The sequence below is a fragment of the Dendrobates tinctorius genome, unplaced genomic scaffold, assembly GCF_039654945.1.
Source record: "Dendrobates tinctorius isolate UK_male_01 unplaced genomic scaffold, ASM3965494v1 ptg000032l, whole genome shotgun sequence".
In the NCBI taxonomy this organism is placed as follows: domain Eukaryota; kingdom Metazoa; phylum Chordata; class Amphibia; order Anura; family Dendrobatidae; genus Dendrobates; species Dendrobates tinctorius.
In genome coordinates this window covers 29,310,833-29,335,064 of record NW_027361700.1, presented here as the reverse complement: position 1 = coordinate 29,335,064, position 24,232 = coordinate 29,310,833, and the positions used below count along the sequence as shown (strand labels likewise).

At 47.1% G+C, this 24,232-nt stretch overlaps 1 pseudogene; it reads left to right on the top strand.

Annotated features, from left to right (window-relative positions):
- The window catches only part of LOC141086650 (keratin, type I cytoskeletal 19-like), a 33,871-nt pseudogene extending 24,837 nt beyond the window's left edge, over window positions 1-9,034 (top strand).
- The last annotated feature ends 15,198 nt before the right edge of the window (window positions 9,035-24,232 follow it).

The window sequence follows — 24,232 nt, the reverse complement described above, 5'->3', positions numbered from 1 at the left end:
CACCAAATTGGTGTGCTGTACACTTGTGGGGAGGAGGACTCCCAGACAGTGAAAGGACAGGTACCCAGGGGATCGCCATCAGGGTTCCTGAGAGAACGATACCGGGAGGACAGTAAAAGGAAAGACTTGACTGAAGTTGTCAGGGAAACAGGTGGCGGGGCAAGCTTAAAAGGAGCAGGGGGCGCGCTGAAGTGGCAGTTGACAGAGAGCAGGACAACAGACAGGAAGCTATGTGAGACACAGAGGACCGAGGGAGCAGACGGTGTGCTGTGGAGAGACCGACAGGGGCCTGTGAAAGGAAAGCTGCGGACTCACCGACTAGTGACTAGTGAGAGACTTGCACCGGCGGCCGCTCCCCGCATACGGTCCCATACAGCCACTCCCCCTGCTTCCCACCCTGTTGTGACAAGGCAGCTACCTCAGGCGACCGCTGCGACGACAGACCATTCCTTTACAGCGGTCAGGACACTGCCCCCCTGCCTTCTCCCACAGCTGCGGCCCTGTCATCACCGGCCCCAGTGGGCGCCACCTCGCTACAGGCGGTAGTAGAGGCCCCCGTCCGGTTTGCTAAGGGACCCTGAGTAGAGTTTGGTGAACGGTTATATTTAGAGACTGCGTCATTACCGCGCTCCATCAGCACCATTTCTTCAGGGCCTGTTACGCCCCACAGGCATCGCTTCTTCAGGGCGTGTTGCGCCCCACCGACACCCTGTTGCGCCCCACCGGCATCGTTTCTTCAGGGCCTGTTGCGCCCCACCGGCACCGTTTCTTCAGGGCCTGTTACGCCCCACCGGCACCGTTTCTTCAGGGCCTGTTGCGCCCCACCGGCATTGTTTTGTCAGGGCCTGTTGCGCCCCGTTGGCACCGTTTCCTCAGGGCCTGTTGTGCGCCACCGGCATTGTTTCTTCAGGGCCTGTTATGCCCCACCTGTATAGTTTCTTCAGGGCCCGACGAGCCCAAACCTTCCCGGAAGATCGAGGCGTCGAGGTAGCCGCATCAACGACCTCTAAGCGGCCGTATTTGCAATCCTGAGCGACACATGGAAGGATAAGTGGACTCTTGAAAATACGTGTTATAGTTTGGCCATAGTCCGGCTTCCGTCACCCGGACTAGCCGGGTTACTCGCAGCTACACAAAAAGTACCGTTTAGTTCATTGAGTCCCTGCGAGGACAGATTGCTTGTTCCCCCGTTTTGTCTGTTCAGTATAGCCCTAGTGGCTTCAATTTATAATAGTTAATTATACAAGTCATACCCTGTCTCGTGTCTTGTCACTGCATCCTGAGAACCTGCTAGAACCCTACACTTGGTGTAGTCGGCAGGATGCAGTTTTCGAGCACAGACAGTGGTGCCCCAGATCAGGGTAGAGCTGTAAACTCTACAAATGATGAGGGTACCCATACCAGCATATCATTGGGGGCCATGCTGAACAACCTGCCTAGATTTTCCGACTCCAATACTATGTTATGGAGCTGGACAGAGCAGATGCAGGGGCTCTTTCGGATGCACCCAATGACCCTTGATCAGGAGGCTGAGGTGGCATTCATGGCACTGGACGAGGAGACGCGGAGGTCAGTGATGTTGAAACCTTCGGGTCACCGTAACACTTTTGAAAAAGTGTTACAGATAGTAGAACAGACCCATGGGGACCCTACTGATGTGGGAGAGTTAAGAACCCGTTTGTTTAGTCGGATGCAAGTAGAGGGGGAGACGATCACAGAGTATAGGAATGTCCTCCAAGAATTGCATATGGCTATAGAAAGAAAGGAAGGGGTAGGGGCAGGACCTGTTGACATTACCCTACGTGACCTACTGGTGACTGGTTTGCGAGATCCATTAGTCAAACAGGCACTGCGGGAACAGATCAGGATGAATCCCAGAATAGATTTTTCAGAGGTAGGAAGCCAGACACGTGCTCGAGAGCAGGAGCAGGGGATGGCGGTCCCCGTGGGGAAAGTCTGAGGTGTGGAGGCCCCCGCGAATGTAGTCAGGGAGCCTCAGTGGGTGGAAGAGATGAAGCAAGAGCTGAAAAGTATTAAGGGCGAGTTGGCCGAAGAAAAGAGAAGAACTGAGACCGGGACTGGACGACCTGGCTTTAACCCCGGCTTCTGGGGATCACGCTCCCCGCGGGGTGGTCAACCTACACAAGCCCGGTGTTTTGAGTGTGGAGAACCAGGCCACTTTGCCCGAGAGTGTCCGCGGCGTGGGAGATACCCTCCCCGGCCGCCATTAAACTAAAGGGCTCCGGGCTTGGGGGGACGCCGCTCGGAGCCGAACACCACAACTAGGGGTGGTGGAAGTCCCGAAGATTTGGTAGCAAAATGCCCGGTGGTTTGGGCAGAAGTGGAGGGCCGGGCCGTCCGGTGCCTGGTGGACACGGGGTCACAAGTAACCACTATGCCCTCATTCATTTTCAACAGAACTTCCCGGAAGCAGCAAGGCCTCAGTGGGGGCCCGTGATCAGACTAGTAGCTGCCAACCAACTGCCGGTCCCAGTTGCCGGGGTGGTGTGGGTGCAAGTGACGCTGTGCAGTAAATCCCTTGGTCGCAGAGTGGTGGTACTGACTCAAGGAGAAGCTGATAAGCAACACCCCGTCACCCTAGGCATGAATGTTCTATGAGAGTTTGGCAACCTACTGCTCAATGACCCTACACAGAGGATTCTGAAGCAGTGGGGATCTCGCACAGCCCAGGGACAGGTATTCCAGCAGCTGGTGCGGGGAGCACGGGTACATCAGGACCGCCAGGAAGGCGAGGCTCTGGGTAAGGTCATCACGCCAGCGACTCCCCTGCTTGTGTTACCTCCTGGCCAGACTGTGGTGGCCCTGCTCATTCGAGCCCCGATACCCTTGGAGGGCGTGGAGGTACAGGTGATGGTACAGGTGGTGCCGTGTCACTCGGAGCGCTTACCTCCTGGCATACTGGTGGCCCGTTCCCTGGCTACCGTGCAAAAAGGTGCGCTGCGTTAACTTTGAAGACCAAGACACCGTTCTGAAAGCACGGACTGTGCTGGCCAAACTAGTAAGGCCTTTAGAAGAAGTGCTGCCAGCTCCTGCAGTTCAATTACAAGTACACCCCGAGGATCCTTGGGAAGTAACTATACGAACATTACAGGCCCACGACATCTCGGCACAAGAGAAGGGCCGAAAGATTTTGGAGCAGATGTGGGCCGAGCTTTCTGGATTATCTGCAGCCCAACTCTCACAGATAAAAACATTGCTGGGACAGTACCATGAAGTATTTGCTAGTCAGGAGGATGATTTTGGGTGTACCACCGCCATCACTCATGAAATCCCCACAGCAGGAGCGGCCCCTATCCGGGAACGATATTGACAGATTCCGCCACAACTCTATCAAGAGTTGAAAACTTTGTTGGCCCGAATGCTGCGAAAAGGGGCGATACGGGAAAGTCAAAGCCCCTGGGTGGCCCCAATTGTGCGGGTCCAGAAGAAAGATGGTACACTACGATTTTGTGTGGATTATCGTAAACTGAATGCTTGCACTATTAAAGACTCATATCCACTGCCCCACATAGAAGAATCCCTGTCCACCTTGGGAAAAGCAACATATTTTTCAACCCTGGACTTGGCCAGTGGGTACTGGCAGGTACCCATGTCAGAAGAAGATAGAGCCAAGACGGCGTTCATATTGCCCATGGGACTGTTTGAGTTTAATCGGATGCCGTTTGGGCTGGCCAACGCCCCCGGGACCTTTCAGTGATTGATGGAGCTGTGTCTGGTAGATCTCAAATTTGAGGCTACGTTGATCTATCTGGACAACATCATTGTCTATGCCGCCACCTATGAGGACCACCTGAAGCGGTTGGGACAGGTACTCAGCCGGTTGCAAAAGTACGGGTTGAAGGTGAAGCCTCAGAAATGCCACCTATTTCGCTCTCAGATTGAGTATCTGGGTCATGTCATTTCGGCAGAGGGTGTGAGGCCATCCCGGGAGAAGATTGCTGCTATCCAGGAATGGCCTACCCCCGAGACGGTGAAAGATGTGCGGGCTTTTATGGGGTTAGCCGGATATTACCGTCGCTTCGTAAAGAATTTTGCATGTCGAGCTCGAGCCCTGCACGACCTGCTGAAGGGGGCTCCCGCTGGGGCCAATGGGCGAAAAATCCAGTGGCAACACCCTCAGGAAGAGGGCTTCCGAGACCTCAAGGCTGCACTCTTGGTTGCCCCAGTGTTGGCTTATGCGGATTTCTCCCAACCGTTCATCCTGCACACTGACGGGAGTCTTCACGCACTGGAGGCTGTGTTGTCACAGGTTCAGGATGGCCGGGAGAGAGTGATCGCATATGGAAGTCACTCACTCCATGACTCTGAGCGTAACCCTGACAATTACAGTTCTTTTAAGCTCGAGCTCCTCGCAGTGGTATGGGCTATGACGGAGAGATTCGCAGAGTACCTAGCGGGTTCCGAGGTGGTAGTGCGAACTGACAACAACTTGGTGGCTCATTTGGAAAACGCCAAATTGGGGGCTCTGGAACAGCGATGGGTGGCCCGGATGGCAAAGTGCAATTATAAGATTATCTACAAAAGAGGGGCTGAGAATGTCCATGCAGACGCCCTCTCCAGGATTTGACATACAACTCCAGGACAGAATCGAGACGAAGAATTAGAAGGAGAGGAAATACCGTTCGCTCTCACTGCTGCCGTGCTCACAACTGACAATAAAAAAAATCTTCCTCTGAGACCCCAAGGGGCATATTAGAACAATCCTGGGATAAGTGGATACAACAGCAACAAGAAGACGAAGAGGTCGGCCTTCTCAGGACATGGGTCGCCGCTGGGCAATTACCCCCTGACTCTCAACGGCAAAATTTGACTCAAGACCTGTTGCTTATGCTGCGACAATGGGAGAGGTTGGTTATCCGAAGGGGATTATTGTATCGTAAAATAACATCACAAACAACCTCAATGACGGTTTGGCAGGTGCTTACGCCAGGAGCCCAACTTCACGTACTAGCTCGGGAGGCTCACGAAAAAGGGGCTCATTTCAGAACAAAAAAAACTTTGCAATGGCTGCAACAGAAAGCTTACCACCCGCGCTTGCCGGCTGTTGTGGATGAAATTTGCCGGACCTGCCGCTTGTGTGAACTAGCCAAACCACCCACTCAGCGAGCCGCAACACAGACTATTGTGACCTCAGCGCCCCTTGAGCTCCTGACGGTGGATTATCTGACCATTGGACCCGCATTTCAGGGATACGAACACTGTCTCGTTATGGTAGATCATTTCACCAAGTTCGCTGTGGTCACCCCCACTCGGGATCAGACCACAGAGTCAGCTGCCTCCGCCATTTGTAGAAACTTTATAAAAGTATACGGCTGTCCTCAATGAATACATTCTGATCAGGGAGCATGTTTTTTGGGAAATGTCATGGAAGAACTACATCACCTCTATGGAATTGACAAATCCCGGACCACACCGTATCACCCGCAAGGGAATGGGGCTTGTGAACGATTTAATCAGACATTGATTCAGATATTGCGCACTCTGAAGAGTGACAAGAAGGCCCGTTGGCCCGAATTTGTTTCCAAATTAGTTTGGGCCTATAACAATAGGGTATATTGAGTGACTGGCTATACCCCCTATTCCCTGTTGTTTGGGCGAGAAGGTAAAGGGATCATGGAGGTGGAGTTAGACCCCGAAGAACCTCAGCCCTGGACTGGAGTGTCATCTTGGGTCCAAAATCATCGCCATCGGCTGCAAACTCTTCACCGAATTGTACACACCCAGCTCCGAGACAGGGAGCACCCAGGGAAGAATGCAACCCCGCCTCCTCATCTCCAAAGTGGGCACCGGGTGCTTGTACTAGATCAACTTCCCCAGAACAAACTGGAGCCGCGTTGGGAAGAAAGTCCTTATCGGGTCTTATGCCGTATCCATCCGGACGGACCGGTGTAGGAAATACGACCCGAGGAGGACGAAACACTGCCCACTCGTTTTGTACATCGTAATATGTTACACCCATGTACTTCCTCCAACCCGAAGCCTATCCCGTCGACATCTGAACCGTCTTTCATATGTTGGGACCTGGATGACGACGAAGATTGTCTCCCAGGATTCGGAGGCCGTCCACTCAGTAATGAATCATCTGACACAATTTGCCCACCCACACCAACCAGCCCAACGATGTCCACCACCCCAGACGACTCTACCTCAGTCGAACTTAGACGCTCCGAGTGGTCAACAGCCGGCAAACCCACTGAACGATATGAGCAAGATCAATTCATATGGCAACGAACATTGAAACCTCTACAGACCGATCTCAATAGACTAAGGCCCTCACCCAAGGACTGGCGAGCTTACAGGGTGGGGGAGTGTGGGGAGGAGGACTCCCAGACATTGAAAGGACAGGTACCCAGGGGATCGCCATCAGGGTTCCTGAGGGAACGATACTGGGAAGACAGTAAAAGGAAAGACTTGACTGAAGTTGTAAGGGAAACAGGGGGTGGGGCAAGCTTAAAAGGAGCATGGGGTGCACTGAAGTGGCAGTTGACAGAGAGCAGGACAACAGACAGGAAGCCGTTTGAGACAGAGAGGACTGAGGGAGCAGACGGTGTGTTGTGGAGAGACCGACAAGGGCCTGTGAAAGGAAAGCTGCGAACTCACCGACTAGTGACACGTGAGAGACTTGCACCGGCGGCCGCTCCCCACATACAGTCCCATACAGCCACTCCCACTGCTTCCCACCCTGTTGTGACAAGGCGGCTACGTCAGGCAACCGCTGCGACGACAGACCATTCCTTTACAGCGGTCAGGACACTGCCCCCCTGCCCTTCTCCCACAGCTGCGGCCCTGTCATCACCGGCCCCAGGGGGCGCCACCTTGCTACAGGCGGTAGTAGAGGCCCCTGTCCAGTTTGCTAAGGGACCCTGAGCAGAGTTTGGTGAACGGTCATATTTAGAGACTGCGTCATTACTGCGCCCCATCAGCACCGTTTCTTCAGGGCCTGTTGCGCCCCACCAGCATCGCTTCTTCAGGGCCTGTTGCGCCCTACTGACATTGTTTCTTCAGAGCCTGTTGCGCCCCACCGGCATCATTTCTTCAGGGCCTGTTGCGCCCCACTGGCACCGTTTCTTCCGGGCCTGATATGCCCCACCGGCACCGTTTCTTCAGGGCCTGTTGCGCTCCACCGGCATTGTTTCTTCAGGGCCTGTTGCACCTCGTCGGCACCATTTCCTCAGGGCCTGTTGTGCCCCACCAGCATTGTTTCTTCAGAGCCTGTTAGGCTCCACGGTATAGTTTCTTCAGGGCCCGACGAGCCCAAACCTTCCCGGAAGATGAAGGCGTCGAGGTTGCTGCATCAATAACCTCTAAGCAGCCACATCTGCAATCCTGAGCGACGCATGGAAGGATAAGTGGACTCTTAAAAATATGTGTTATAGTTTGGCCGTAGTCTGGCTTCCGTCACCCGGACTAGCCGGGTTACTCGCAGTTACACAAAAAGTACCGTTTAGTTCATCGAGTCCCTGCGAGGACAGATTGCTTGTTCCCCCGTTTTGTCTGTTCAGTATAGCCCTAGTGGCTTCAATTTATAAAAGTTCATTATACAAGTCATACCCTGTCTCGTGTCTCATCACTGCATCCTGAGAACCTGCTAGAACCCTACACACATTCCGTTCTGTGAATCGCGTTGTCCACATACAGGTCCCGCGTGTGCGCATTCAAATTGCCTCCCGTGTGTGCACAGTATGCTTTGCCCAACTGCGGGCAAAGCCGAAAAGCATTAGTGCGCATGCGCCAGTGAACTATGTCCTGGGACGCAGCAAAATACTTTCAGAACAAAGTTAATCTGGCGCATGCGCACTAATGCTTTTCAGCTTTGCACGCAGTTGGGCAAAGCATACTGCGCACGCACGGGAAGCAATTTGAATGCGCACATGCGGTACCTGTACGCGGACAATGCTATTCACAGAACGTAATGCATACAGCACGCCGATTTGGGGTGGAGAGAGGGACCAGAACCAATGCCTATACTGCGAGGGGGCAATATAAAAGGTATTCATGGGGAGTCAGGGGGTTTCACAAGTAGTTGGGGAATGTATACCTCACACTCTATTAGATGATATTTTTAGTTGATAGGCCAAAAAAACTGGTGACAGATTCCCTTTAATGTTTTTCTGTGTTTTCACATGGCCTAGATTCATGCACATGTGCTGCTGTGTTCTTTTGATTCTTGACAGTAAGACATATTTAATCAAACAGTTCCCCATCACCCCAGTCTTCTATGTACTTCCCAAAGTACATAAAAATTTAGATAATCCCCCGGGGAGGCCGATTGTGGCTTCCACGGAGTCTGTGTTCTCACCCATCTCAAAATACTTGGAAAGATCCTGACACCCCTTACAAAACGTGCTACGTCACTTCTCTTGGACACAGGCGCCTTCTTGGATGTAATACATAATTTAGGCCAGATTCCACTCAATGCTATCCTTGTGACGTTTGACCTAATGGACCTATACACATCCATACCACACTTAGAGGGCATCAAATCAGTACGCAGACTGTGGGAACTGTCTGAATATGATCCAGAACAAGTCAATCTCTATTGTGACCTCCTTTCAATTGTCCTAACAAGGAATATTTTCCTTTTTGAGGACAATTTTTATTTGCAGATCAAGGGCACCGCTATGGGCTCGAACACAGCACCTCCGTATGCTAATTGCGATGTAGCCCACTTTGAGGAAAGTGTAATCTATATAGATGACCTCTTCCGCACACATGCACTGGTGTGGAAGAGGTACATCGACGATATCTTCTGTATCTGGGGGGCACACCAGATACGTTAGATTCATTCTTTTTCCTTTTACAGTCATCATGGCCTGGACTTTTCTTCACGATGACACATGACTTGAGAAAGATTAATTTTCTGGACACTCTATTCATCAAAGATGACTTTGGTCATCTTTCTACTGACTTGTATACCAAGCCAACCGATCGTAACAGTCTACTTCACTATGGGAGCTTTCATCCTACCAGGATGAAAAACTCCATACCAAAATCACAAATGAAAAGGGTATAAAGAATAGTGTCTGATACTGTGACCCAAGAGAAACGCATGACAGAGATGCGGTCAAAATTCTCAGAAAGGGGGTATCCCCCAAATGTATTGAACACCATAGATCTGTCTATTCCCCCACGACCAAAAATGGGCAATCGCATTCCTTTTGTCCATGACTTTCATCCCTTTGCCTATCGTCTTCATACCAGCATACGTCGACACTGGCACATCCTCAGGACAACTCATCCAAATATTAGGGAATTCTGCGAACCATTCCACCCCTGTTTCAGGAGGCCACGTAATTTACGTGATCTTCTGATTAGAGCTGATGTGGGCTCCTCTCGCCCGTCTGAACAACGTTTTCTCATGAACCCCAAATTCGGTACCTTCCCCTGCCTACAGCGTACACAACGTAATAATGTCCAGAAGGGTAGTTTTTTTCACCATCCCCACACAGGCAAGCAATACAACATAAAAGAACACTACACATGTAACACTTCTTTTGTCGTGTATCTAATTAAATGCCCGTGTGGTTTACTATCCGTGGGAGAGACTACACAACCTATACGGGATTGAATTTCGAAACACAAATCCACCATCAGGTGTAAAAATTTACTTCTGCCGATCCCTTTATATTTTGTCACTACAGGCCTTTCGATTGCTCAATTAAAATACCAAGTCATCGAGCAAGTTCAACTTCCACGTAGGGGGGGTAATCGTATTAATCTCCTAAAAAAGAGAGAGGCATATTGGATCCACGAACTTAATACATTGGCACCGAAGGAATTAAACAGAGAATACGATGTACAGTCATTTCTTATGTCTTAACTCAATTCTCTATTTCAGGCGTGTAAGTTTCCATGAGTGGTCTGTGATGTAACATCAATTCAATTCATGGTACTAATTGGATGTATTTTTACTGCAAAATCAACCACACTGAAAATTATGAAGTCACCAATTTCTGAAAGTCACTTTGCACCCTCGTGGCACCGCCTGACTTCTGCACGTCTGATCCCACAATTAACAAAAATGTTGAAGTCCAACAGCGGAGCATTTTTAAACGCCTCCTATATTAAATACAATTAATTAGCTCCTTACTAAAGAAAAGACCCATCTCTGGGTTCACATAAGGTTAAATATATCCGAAAATACACATATGAACCCAATTTAGGAAAAATAGACAATCTTTATTTGGTAAGAAAATTACACACATTACATTAAGATTAAAAGGTGGGAAACCCAAGTAAAGATACCACCCCCCACAAACCTACTAATAGGAGGTTGCACATACCAAAAAACACCCCACTAATCGCTTTAAGTAGCAAGTTGTAGAGAGTGACAAGCATCAAAAGCTACAAAGCAAGATAGTGCTAATAAAAACGCCAGTCACATAAAGTACCTAAGTGCAAAACAAACTTTTACCTCCTGTGGGTGGTGATATCTTGCCCCTACGCACGTTTCGGCATTCAGCCTTTCATTCCTTCTTCTTCAGACTTCTACACGTCTGATCCCACAGCGGTATAACAGTGATATCCACTCACTCTCCATTATCACCACTCACTGGGTAACACCACTTAGTTATTATGCCCTGACATGCACAGCAGTGGTAAGCATTCCCCTCACCTCCGTAGGAGGCGGAGCGCATTCTCTCTCCGCTGCCAGCATTTTCCGGCTAATGGAACGCAACTGGGTGATGCTGGAGCACACGCCGGACGATTACTGGTGATGCACTTCCTCCCAGCCGCCCTCCTCCTTACACATAAATACACTGCCGGTCTCACTTCATACAGCACTCGTGACTCGCGGCGGATGCCGTGTTCATGCTGTTTCCTGCACTGCGCACCTCCCAAGGGTAAGATACACCAGATACTTCTAATTTTTGCTTCTATGATAGGCATTCACTTCATATTTACGCTGTTAATGGCGACTATGTTGTAATTACAGTAAACCGGCCCCAAGCCGTCTCCTTACAGTAGCTACGGTATGTTGGCATTGTATATATCTTTCCTCACTAACCATATACTGCTGCTTATTTATCATGATGTCACTACCTCTCTCTTTCCCATAGAATTCTCTTTTTTGCCCTGACAAAAGGAACCACAGTGATTTTTAGGGGTATGTGCCTCTCTCTTGCACTTTAGATGGTTGCATCGCTGTGTCTAAAATAGTATGCTACTAGCCATAATGCTGCACATGTTTTTTGGATATATATCATGGAAACCACACCTAATTCCCAGACTTAATTATGTGTTGTACAACCTTTGTATATATTTGATTTATTTAATATATTAAACTAACAGCCATATTGGTTTCTGAATATGAATCATGTCAATTACACTCTGTATTTTGGCTTAACCATGTGTTGTACAACATTTGCATATACCTAATTTATTTGATACTTATATCCATTTTTTATTTTTAGTACATTGATGAAGGACATATAGACTGAAACGTCACTGTATGTACTGTACCTTATTAAACCACCATTTGCTTTGGATTCCACGTGTGTGTGCCAAGTTTATATTCAGAGTGGTAACAGGAGCAGGGTCCTAAATTACCATTGTGTATCCCAAGGTGGGTGGCCTTGGGATGAAGGCTTGATTATGTGCTGATCAGCAGAGCTGATCTTTCGTTCCAATGTGTTAGGGAGAAACCTTCAGGTGATTGATGAGATAGGTGGGATCAATCACCTACAAACCCACCTAGGGGCGGGTGTCTAAAACGCCATAGTAAAGTATGTGTATGAGTGGTTGAAGGACCTGTGATGAGGTCATAGCCATGTGATCTGGTGGGCGTGGCTACGTACCATATAAGGTGGCCAGGGTAGGTCACATGAGTGAATGCTTGGACCCGATTGGTCCTTATGGAAGGTCTCGTCTGTCTGACGTGAGGCCAACTGAGGAAGATGTGTCTGGCTTCCTGAGTGCACGTGGAGACGTATGTCTGATAGTTCCCTGGAGGGAATGAACGCCTGCACTGAGAAGCAGCCATGAGGTAACCCGGACAGGGGATATAACTGTGAGGCTAGAGAGTCTGTGTACCGGACATAGCCAAGCCTGTGTGACCACAGGGTTAGCAGAGCGGAGCTCTGGCATGGATGCTATGCTGATCTGATATGAACTTTATGTTGCAGTTGATGGTTTATGCTGCATAATAAACCGAATGGACTGAGTTATGTTGAGAAACCTGTGCCGGACCTGATTTATCGGCTGTCTAGCGAGTATACCCTACCTTAGTGACAAGCGCTACCTTACACTACTGATAACATGTCTCTGAATTTCCAAGCAATAAATTTATTTTTTTTTTCTGAAAAGGAGAAATGGTCAAAATAAAAAAAAAACCCAGTGCATTCAGACCTCAAATAATGCAAAGAAACAAGTTCATAATCATTTAGAAACAACAATACTAATGTTTTAACTCAGGAAGAGTTCAGAAATCAATATTTTGTGGAATAACCATGATTTTTAAAAACAACTTTCACGTGTCTTGGCGTGCTTGCCACCAGTCTTTCACACTGCTTTGGATGCAAAATTTGAAGCAGTTCTTCTTTGTTTGATAGCTTGTAACTATCCATCTTCCTCTTGATTACATTCCAGAGGTTTTCAATGGGGTTCAGGTCTGGAGAATGGACTGCCCATGACAGGGTTTTGATGTGGTGTATATAAAATCAACAAAAATAGCATTCATACCTTATGTCACAACCTTTGCCTACCATAATTATGTCTTTTTCATCTTCATCTGTCCGCCTGTACATACAGCTTCACATTGCTAATTAGGTGGCCCTATTTTAGCACTGCTAATTGTCCAGTTCCATCCTGCTTCTCTCCAGTGCTGATAGACCCTCACTCTGCTCTCTTGTGTGCTTTTGATTTGTAAAAAAGCGCTTCATCCAGCATAACTCTGTTGTGCTGCATTCAGTCCTGCTGTGTCTCCACCAGATATTTGGTATATCTTGAAGTTAATAGCTGATTAGCTGATTAAAATACGCTTTTCTTCTGCACACTCTGTGGTCCTACACACAACTTTTCCACATCAGTCTACTTTTCTGCTTTACAAATCAACATAGCAGAATGTGTGCTTACTAGTGTTGAGCGATACCTTCCGATATCGGGAAATATCGGATTGGATCGGACCGATACCCCAAAAATATCGGATATCGCCGATTCTGATACCAGAAACCCATGCAAGTCAATGGGGCACAAATATCAGAATGAAAATAAACCCTTTCTTTCCTTGCACATCCATTTCGGAAGGGGGGAAGAGTGTGGGCAGTGCGTGGATGGAGACTGTGCGTGTGTGTGTGGGAGGGGTCTGTACGGGCCTCTCGGGGGTCTGTGCGGGCCTGCCGGTGGTCTGTGCGGGCCTGCCGGGGGTCTGTGTGGGCTGCCGGGGGTCTGTGCGGGCCTGCCGGGGGTCTGCACGGGCCTGCCGGGGGTCTGTGCGGGCCTGCCGGGGGTCTGTGCGGGCCTGCCGGGGGTCTGTGCGGGCTGCCGGGGGTCTGTGCGGGCCTGCCGGGGGTTGTGTGTGTGCAGGTATCGTCCGATGGGACTACAAGTCCCATCGGGCTATGCCTGCTACAATGACAGTGATTGATACATTAGCCAATGATGGGACAGTAGTAGTTCCATCATCCGGCTAATGTGTTGAATGTAAAAAAAAAAAACACATACATACTACATACATACTACATACATACTACTTTCATGCAACATACATACATACTATATAATACATACATACTACATATATACTACATTCATACAACATAACTACATACTACATATATACTACATTCATACAGCATACATACATACTACATAATACATACATACTACATTCATACAGCATACATACATACTACATACATACAAGATACATACAACATACATACTGCATACATACTACATACAATACATTCATACATTCATACAATACGTACATATAACATAGAGAGCATACTCACCATCACTTGTCACTTTGATCCCCAAAGCCAGTGTCATCTGTAAAAAATATTAAAATAACAAACAACCAATATACTCCCTGATCCGCAGAAATCCACGAGTGTCCCACGACGATCTCCCGTGGAGAACAGCAGCATCAGCTGATGCGACTTCTCTGTAGGGGCTCCAGGAATACAATGACGGGAGGTAGGTATCCTTCCGCACTGTATTCCTCTGCCACTGTAAAAAAAATAGTCCCTAGTCTCACTTTTGGCATTGCTGTGTGAGAAAGTTCCCACGCAGCTTTTGCCATAAAGTGAGACCAGTGAACTATGGTAACCTCTCAGTGATGCACTGCAGGAGATCGTCGTGGGACACTCGTGGATTTCTGCGGATCAGGGAGTATATTGGTAGTTTGTTATTTTAATATTTTTTTACAGATGACACTGGCTTCGGGGATCAAAGTGACAAGTGATGGTGAGTATGTACTCTATGTTATATGTACTGTATGTCTATATGTATGTATTGTATGAATGTATTGTATGTAGTCTGTACAGTTGTGGCCAAAAGTATTGACACCCCTGCAATTTTGTCAGATAATACTCAGTTTCTTCCTGAAAATTATTGCAAACACAAATTCTTTGGTATTATTATCTTCATTTAATTTGTCTTAAATGAAAAAAACACAAAAAGAATAGTCCTAAAGCCAAATTGGATATAATTCCACACCAAACATAAAAAAGAGGGTGGACAAAAGTATTGGCACTGTTCAAAAAATCATGTGATGCTTCTTTAATTTGTGTAATTAACAGCACCTGTAACTTACCTGTGGCACCTAACAGGTGTTGGCAATAACTAAATCACACTTGCAGCCAGTTGACATGGATTAAAGTTGACACAACCTCTGTCCTGTGTCCTTGTGTGTAGCACATTGAGCATGGAGAAAAGAAAGAAGACCAAAGAACTGTCTGAGGACTTGAGAAACCAAATTTTGAGGAAGCATGAGCAATCTCAAGGCTACAAGTCCATCTCCAAAGACCTGAATGTTCCTGTGTCTACCGTGCGCAGTGTCATCAAGAAGTTTAAAGCCCATGGCACTGTGGCTAACCTCCCTAGATGTGGACGGAAAAGAAAAATTGACAAGAGATTTCAACGCAAGATTGTGCGGATGTTGGATAAAGAACCTCGACTAACATCCAAACAAGTTCAAGCTGCCCTGCAGTCCGAGGGTACAACAGTGTCAACCCGCACTATCCGTCGGCGTCTGAATGAAAAGGGACTGTATGGTAGGAGACCCAGGAAGACCCCACTTCTTACCCCAAGACATAAAAAGCCAGACTGGAGTTTGCCAAAACTTACCTGAAAAAGCCTAAAACATTTTTTGAAGAATGTTCTCTGGTCAGATGAGACAAAAGTAGAGCTTTCAGGGCAAAGGCATCAACATAGAGTTTACAGGAGAAAAAAAGAGGCATTCAAAGAAAAAAACACGGTCCCTACAGTCAAACTGGCAGAGGTTCCCTGATGTTTTGGGGTTGCTTTGCTGCCTCTGGCACTGGACTGCTTGACCGTGTGCATGGCATTATGAAGTCTGAAGACTACCAACAAATTTTGCAGCATAATGTAGGGCCCAGTGTGAGAAAGCTGGGTCTCCCTCAGAGGTCATGGGTCTTCCAGCAGGACAATGACTCAAAACACACTTCAAAAAACACTAGAAATTGGTTTGAGAGAAAGCACTGCAGACTTCTAAGGTGGCCAGCAATGAGTCCAGACCTGAATCCCATAGAACACCTGTGGAGAGATCTAAAAATGGCAGTTTGGAGAAGGCACCCTTCAAATATCAGGGACCTGGAGCAGTTTGCCAAAGAAGAATGGTCTAAAATTCCAGCAGAGCATTGTAAGAAACTCATTGATGGTTACCGGAAGCGGTTGGTCGCAGTTATTTTGGCTAAAGGTTGTGCAACCAAGTATTAGGCTGAGGGTGCAAATACTTTTGTCTGGCCCATTTTTGGAGTTTTGTGTGAAATGATCAATGTTTTGCTTTTTGCTTCATTCTCTTTTGTGTTTTTTTATTTAAGACAAATTAAATGAAGATAATACCAAAGAATTTGTGATTGCAATCCTTTTCAGGAAGAAACTGAGTATTATCTGACAGAATTGCAGGGGTGTCAATACTTTTGGCCACAACTGTATGTAGTATGTATGTATGTAGCATGTTGTTTGTATGTTGTATGTATTATGTAGTATGTATGTATGTATGTTGTATGAATGTAGTATATATGTAGTATGTATGTAGTATGTATGTATGAATGTAGTATATACAGTTGTGGCCAAAAGTAATGACACCCCTGCAATTCTGTCAGATAATACTCAGTTTCTTCCTGAAAATGATTGCAAACACAAATTCTTTGGTATTATTATCTTCATTTAATTTGTCTTAAATGAAAAAACACAAAAAGAATTGTCCTAAAGCCAAATTGGATATAATTCCACACCAAACATAAAAAAGAGGGTAGACAAAAGTATTGGCACTGTTCGAAAAATCACGTGATGCTTCTCTAATTTGTGTAATTAACAGCACCTGTAACTTACCTGTGGCACCTAACAGGTGTTGGCAATAACTAAATCACACTTGCAGCCAGTTGACATGGATTAAAGTTGACTCAACCTCTGTCCTGTGTCCTTGTGTGTACCACATTGAGCATGGAGAAAAGAAAGAAGACCAAAGAACTGTCTGAGGACTTGAGAAACCAAATTGTGAGTAAGCATGAGCAATCTCAAGGCTACAAGTCCATCTCCAAAGACCTGAATGTTCCTGTGTCTACCGTGCGCAGTGTCATCAAGAAGTTTAAAGCCCATGGCACTGTGGCTAACCTCCCAAAATGTGGACGGAAAAGAAAAATTGACAAGAGATTTCAACGCAAGATTGTGCGGATGTTGGATAAAGAACCTTGACTAACATCCAAACAAGTTCAAGCTGCCCTGCAGTCCGAGGGTACAATAGGTACAACAGTGTCAACCCATACTATCCGTCGGCGTCTGAATGAAAAGGAACTGTATGGTAGGAGACCCAGGAAGACCCCACTTCTTACCCCAAGACATAAAAAAGCCAGGCTGGAGTTTGCCAAAACTTACCTGAAAAAGCCTAAAACATTTTGGAAGAATGTTCTCTGGTCAGATGAGACAAAAGTAGAGCTTTTTGGGCAAAGGCATCAACATAGAGTTTACAGGAGAAAAAAAGAGGCATTCAAAGAAAAGAACACGGTCCCTACAGTCAAACATGGCGGAGGTTCCCTGATGTTTTGGGGTTGCTTTGCTGCCTCTGGCACTGGACTGCTTGACCGTGTGCATGGCATTATGAAGTCTGAAGACTACCAACAAATTTTGCAGCATAATGTAGGGCCCAGTGTGAGAAAGCTGGGTCTCCCTCAGAGGTCATGGGTCTTCCAGCAGGACAATGACCCAAAACACACTTCAAAAAGCACTAGAAAATGGTTTGAGAGAAAGCACTGGAGACTTCTAAGGTGGCCAGCAATGAGTCCAGACCTGAATCCCATAGAACACCTGTGGAGAGATCTAAAAATGGCAGTTTGGAGAAGGCACCCTTCAAATATCAGGGACCTGGAGCAGTTTGCCAAAGAAGAATGGTCTAAAATTCCAGCAGAGCATTGTAAGAAACTCATTGATGGTTACCGGAAGCGGTTGGTTGCAGTTATTTTGGCTAAAGGTTGTGCAACTAAGTATTAGGCTGAGGGTGCGAATACTTTTGTCTGGCCCATTTTTGGAGTTTTGTGTGAAATGATCAATGTTTTGATCTTTGCTTCATTCTCTTTTGTGTTTTTTCATTTAAAACAAATTAAATGAAGAGAATAATACCAAAGAATTTGTGATTGCAATCATTTTCAGGAAGAAACTGAGTATTGTCTGACAGAATTGCAGGGGTGTCAATACTTTTGGCCACAACTGTATGTAGTATGTATGTAGTATGTATGTATGTATGTATGTTGTATGAATGTAGTATATATGTAGTATGTATGTATTATGCAGTATGTATGTATGTTGTATGAATGTAGTATATATGTGGTATGTATGAAGTATGTATGTATGTTGTATGAATGTAGTATATATGAAGTGTGTATGTAGTATGTATGTATGTTGTATATATGTAGTATGTATGTAGTAGGTATGTTTTTTTTTTTACATTCAACACATTAGCCGGATGATGGGACTACTACTGTCCCATCATTGGCTAATGTGTCAATCACTGTCATTGTAGCAGCCATAGCCCAATGGGACTTGTAGTCCCATCGGACGAAGCCTGCACACACACACAACCCCCGGCAGGCCCGCACAGACCCCCAGCAGGCCCGCACAGACCCCCGGCAGGGCCGCACAGACCCCCGGCAGCCCGCACAGACCCCCAGCAGGCCCACACAGACCCTTGGCAGGCCCGTACAGACCCACGGCAGGCCCACACAGACCCCCGGCAACCCGCACAGACCCCCGGCAGGCCCGCTCATACCCCTGGCAGGCCCGCACAATCCCCTGGCAGGCCCGCACAGACCCCCGGCAGGCCCGCACAGACCCCCGGCAGGCCCGCACAGACCCTTGGCAGGCCCGTACAGACCCCCGGCAGGCACGCACAGACCCCCGGCAACCCGCAGAGACCCCCAGCAGGCCCGCACAGACCCCCCGGCAGGCCCACACAAACCCCTGGCAGGCCCGCACAGACCCCCGGCAGGCCTGCACAGACCCCCAGCAGCCCGCACAGACCCCCGTCAGGCCCGCACAGACTCCCGGCAGGCCCGCACAGACCATGCATCATGATGACATCATTTCAGCAGCCAATCACAGCCATTCCATTAGTTAACATGGCTAACACAGCTGGCTCATTGCATTATGGGAACTTCCGATTCTGGTACTTGATACTGTAAAAATATTGGAACTCCGATACAGCGAATATCGGCTGATACCCGATATTTGCAGTATCGGAATGCTCAACACTAGTGCTTACAGATCATTGATCTATTAGTTGATTTCCAGCAGAAGTCAGCTTGAAATAACCAATTGCATAAGCACAGCAATGCTGATTTGTGCTTACTTAGAGATGCAAAACTCTAAATGCTGTTCTGTTGATGCATATAGTAGAGGATTATCTTCTGCTATGTTCATATTCAGAGGGGCATTGCAGTTTTACATTTTTGACTTATTGGCAGCAAGCATCAAACACAGCTTTCACAATTGTTATTTCAATAATATAAAATTCATAGATCTAAAAACTGAAATGCTCCTATGTTATGCTAAAGCACGTAGCAGAAAATGTTCAGCTGCCACATGCATCAACAAAGTGGCATTTACAGTTTTACATTTTATTGATCAATATCAGCTCAGCTCTGTTGTGCTTCAATAATTTTGGTTACTTCATGCTCTATTGTGGAGGCACAACAGATCTAAGTACTCCGTGAAGCTCCGCCCACTGCCGCACCTCCTCCATTCATCTCCGCCTCCATCGGCATGCAGCCTGCGTACCCTTTTGCATTGGGTACGCAGGCCGTGCCGATGTATGCGGATGCCTCCGCATGCGTCTCTTTGATGGTGCGGCGGCAGCAATAAAATCCAACACGTTGCATTCGGCGCAGGTCGCCGCACCATCAAAACGACGCATACGGTGGCATCTGCATACATCGACACAGCCTGCGCACCCAATGCTAAAGATAGGGTACGCAGGCCGCATGCCAATGGAGGCGGAGCTGAACAGAGGAGGCATGGCAGAGGGCAGAGCTTCACGGAGGAAGTCTGCATCCCTCCACAGCTCCTCCATATGCTAGTGTGAAACTAGCCTAAGCAGTGAAATTACAGCATGATGAATCTAATTGCAAGCAGAGGTTGAATAGAACTTCTTTTTGTGTGATATCTATGTGTAAAACAGGGTAGATTGGAAAATTAGCTATATTAGCACAAATTAATAAATTTATCCATATAATTATAAGACCGCATTGTGATCTAACAATTTAATACAGTATATATGGGACAATAGCTGCAAACACTGGTCATTGCTTTTGGAGTCACCTCTGTTATGGATGAGTCACCGAAGGAGGAAAAAACAAAAATAATAGCTAAGCCCAGAAAACCAGAGAAGTTGGAAGCTATCGGATTGCAGACCCCTGAACCTATCCACAACAACTAGCAGTAGCCGTGGGGGGTTCCTACGGTGCCCTAGACCCCTCGATCACAGCCGGAGAACTAAATTAGCCTAAAGACAGAAAGGGGAAATCTAAACTGCCCCAGAGCAGACCCCAAAGCAAAAGGCAGCCCCCAACATATAATGACTGTGAAGCAAGATGAAAAAACACTAACACAGATAGAAAGATAGGTTGAGCAAATGATGGGGCCCAAGCTAACTAAATAGGACAGGATAGAAAAGCTGCTGTCTGCAATCCGCAAAAACCCTATCCAAAAATGAACCAACAGACTGATAGGAAAAACAGGCCCTGAAGTTGCTAGGCTTCAAAAAGACTATATCAGCACTCAGGTATATTCTGAAGACAGAGCCAGAGATCAACAGATCAGAGACAAAAATGGAATTCAACTCACCCCCGGCCGGGGATGGCTGAACTCCAAAAAACAAGGCAAACAAAACCAGAACTAAAGTGTACAAAAGGCAGAGCAAAACTTAGCTTTGAGAAGCAGAAATCAGACTGGTCTCCAAGAATCCAGCAGGAAATCACCGGCAAGGCAGCAGGGCGTCGGCTGCCTTATATCCAGTCATCAGTTCCTGTGACTCAGTCATCATCTACCTGCTCAGCTGTTTGGTAATCAGCCTCACTACCTTGATTCGCCAGAAGAGGGAGCTCATCAGACCTCACTGGTGAAGGGAAAAATGAACTCACTACAGTACCTCCCCCTTGAGGAGGGGTCAACGAACCTTCATCCATGCCACCAGGGCGATCAGGGTGAGCCCGATGAAAGGCACGCACCAATCTTTCGGCATGAATATCAGAGGCAGAGACCCAGGAATTATCCTCCTGACCATAACCCTTCCACTTAACCAAATACTGGAGTCTCCGTCTAGCCAGACTGGAATCTAGTATCTTCTCTACCTCATACTCCATGTTACCTTCAACCAATACAGGGTCAGGAGGTGCCACCCCAGGAACTACTGGTTCAACAAACCTCTTCAACAAGGACTTATGGAACACATTATGAATCTTAAACGTAACAGGAAGAGCCAACCGAAAAGAGACCGGATTAATAATCTCCAAAATCTTGTAAGGTCCAATAAATCTAGGCTTAAACTTAGGAGAAGCCACCTTCATAGCGATATTTTTTGATGACAACCAAACCATATCACCCACATTAAACTGGGGACCAATGGTCCTATGCCGGTTGGAAAACCGCTGGGCCTTTTCCTGGGAGAGAGACAACTTATCCATCACTTGGTCCCAGATCTGGTGCATTAACTCCACCACAGCGTCAACACCTGGGAAGGCAGAAGGCTCCACCTGCCCTAAAGAAAATCGAGGATGAAACCCAAAGTTACAAAAAAAGTGACATCAAAGTGGCAAAACTAGCTCTATTATTTAAAGCAAATTCGGCCAAGGGCAAAAATGAAACCCAATCATCCTGATCAGCCGAAATAAAACATCTCAAATACGACTCCAAAGTCTGGTTTGTTCTCTCCGTCTGCCCGTTGGTCTGAGGGTGAAAAGCAGAGGAGAAGGACAACTGAATTCCCAGCTTGGAACAGAAAGTCCTCCAAAATCTAGACACAAACTGAACTCCTCTGTCAGACACAATGTTCTCAGGAATCCCGTGCAAGCGAACTACCTGTTGCAAAAACAAGGGCACCAACTCAGAGGAAGATGGCAACTTAGGGAGTGGTACAAGATGGACCATCTTAGAGATTATATATCACAAATCACCCAAATAACGGTCATTCTCTGAGAGACAGGCATATCAGAGATAAAATCATTGAAATATGGGTCCATGGCCTCTTGGGCACCGGCAAAGGCATCAACAACCCACTAGAGCGAGAACAAGGTTTAGACCGGGAGCAAGTCCCACAGGACTGCACAAAATTGCTGACATCACGAGACAAGGCGGGCCACCAAAAAGACCAACTCACCAGATCTCTAGTACCAAAAATACCTGGATGACCAGCCAATGCAGAGCAATGAACTTCAGACATCACTCTCTTCCTCCACTGGTCAGGAACATACAACTTTCCACTGGGACAACGCTCAAGTTTGTCCTCCTGAAACTCTTCCAGAGCACGTCTCAAATCAGGCGAGATGGCAGAAAGAACTACCCCCTCGCCTAAGATGGTAGCAGGCTTGGTCACAACAGGAGAATCAGCAAAGAAACTCCTAGAGAGGGCATCTGCCTTGACATTCTTAGTGCCAGGAAGAAAAGAGACCACAAAATCAAAACGTGTGAAAAACAAGGCCCACCTAGCCTGTCTAGGATTCAAGCGTTTGGCCGACTCCAGGTAAAACAAATTCTTGTGGTCAGTAAGGACCACGACCTGGTGTTTAGCTCCCTGCAACCAGTGTCTCCACTCCTCAAATGCCCATTTCATGGCCAACAGTTCCCAATTCCCCACATCATAGTTACGTTCGGATGGGGAGAACTTTCGGGAAAAGAAAGCACAGGGATTCATTTTAGATGTCACAGGATCTTTTTGGGACAAAACAGCTCCTGTACCAATCTCAGAGGCGTCCACCTCTACCTGAAACGGGAGTGAGACATCAGGTTGCCGCAGAACCGGGGCAGAAGTGAATCTTCGCTTCAGCTCCTGAAAGGAAGAAACAGTCTCCGGAGACCAATTCAGCACATCAGCACCCTTCTTAGTCAAATCAGTCAATGGCTTGGCAATACTAGAAAAATTAGCTATAAATTTCCGATAAAAATTAGCAAAACCCAAAAACTTCTGGAGGGTCTTCAAAGAAGTGGGCTGAACCCAATCATAAATGGCCTGTACCTTGGCCGGGTCCATTTCAATAGTTGACGGAGACAAAATGAATCCCAAAAATGAAATCCTCTGTACCCCAAAAAGGCATTTCGATCCCTTGACATACAGGGAATTCTCCCTCAAAATCCGGAACACAGTCCGAACATGTTCCACATAAGAGTCCCAATCCTTGGAAAAGATCAAAATATCATCCAGATAGATAATCAAAAATTTATCCACAAAGTCTCGGAAAATATCGTTCATGAAGGATTGGAAGACAGAAGGGGCATTAGTGAGCCCAAAAGGCATCACCAGGTACTCAAAATGTCCCTCCGGAGTATTAAATGCCGTCTTCCATTCATCCCCATGCTTAATGCGAATAAGATTATACGCCCCCAGAGGTCAAGCTTGGTAAACCAGCAAGCAACTTTAACTCTGGAGAATAGATCAGAAATCAGGGGTAACGGATACTGATATTTAACAGTAATTTTGTTGAGGGCACGATAGTCAATACAAGGCCTTAATGAACCATCTTTTTTAGCCACGAAAAAAAGCCAGCACCTAAGGGTGAAGAGGATGGTCTAATATGACCCTTCTCCAACGACTCCTTAATAAAGGATTGCATAGCCTCGTGCTCGGGTACAGATAAATTGAACAGCCGACCCTTGGGAAATTTACACTCCGGGCTCAGCTCAATTGCACAGTCATAACTCCTTTGAGAAGGCAAAGACGCAGACTCATTCTCACTAAATACATCATAAAAGTCAGCCAAATAGTCAGGAAAATCATGCGACTGGGGAGAGGTGGAGAAAACAGGAGCATCACTAAGGGCACACCGACAACCCCAACTCACCACAGACACAGATTTCCAATCCAAAACTGGATTATGGATTTGCGACCAGGGAAACCCCAGAACAATGGTATCATGCAAATTATGCAACACCAAAAATCTGCAATTTTCTTGATGGTCTGGGGCGACCCGCATTACCACCTGGGTCCAAAACTGAGGTTTATTTTTCACCAAAGGAGTCGCATCAATACCCCTCAAAGGGATAGGCATCCACAAAGGCGTCATAGGAAATCCACAACGTTTAGCAAAATCCAAGTCCATCAGGTTCAGAGCTGCTCCCGAATCCACAAAAGCCTTGGCGGAAAATGTGGACAGGGAGCAGATCAGAGTAATTGCCAGAAGAAACTTAGGTTGAACACCACCCACAGAAAACGTGTGAGCATAACGCTTCTCTTGTTTAGGGCAGACAGAAATAATATGCGAGGCATCTCCACAAAAAAACACAGCTTATTTGCCTTCTGAACTCCTGACGTTGCGCCCTG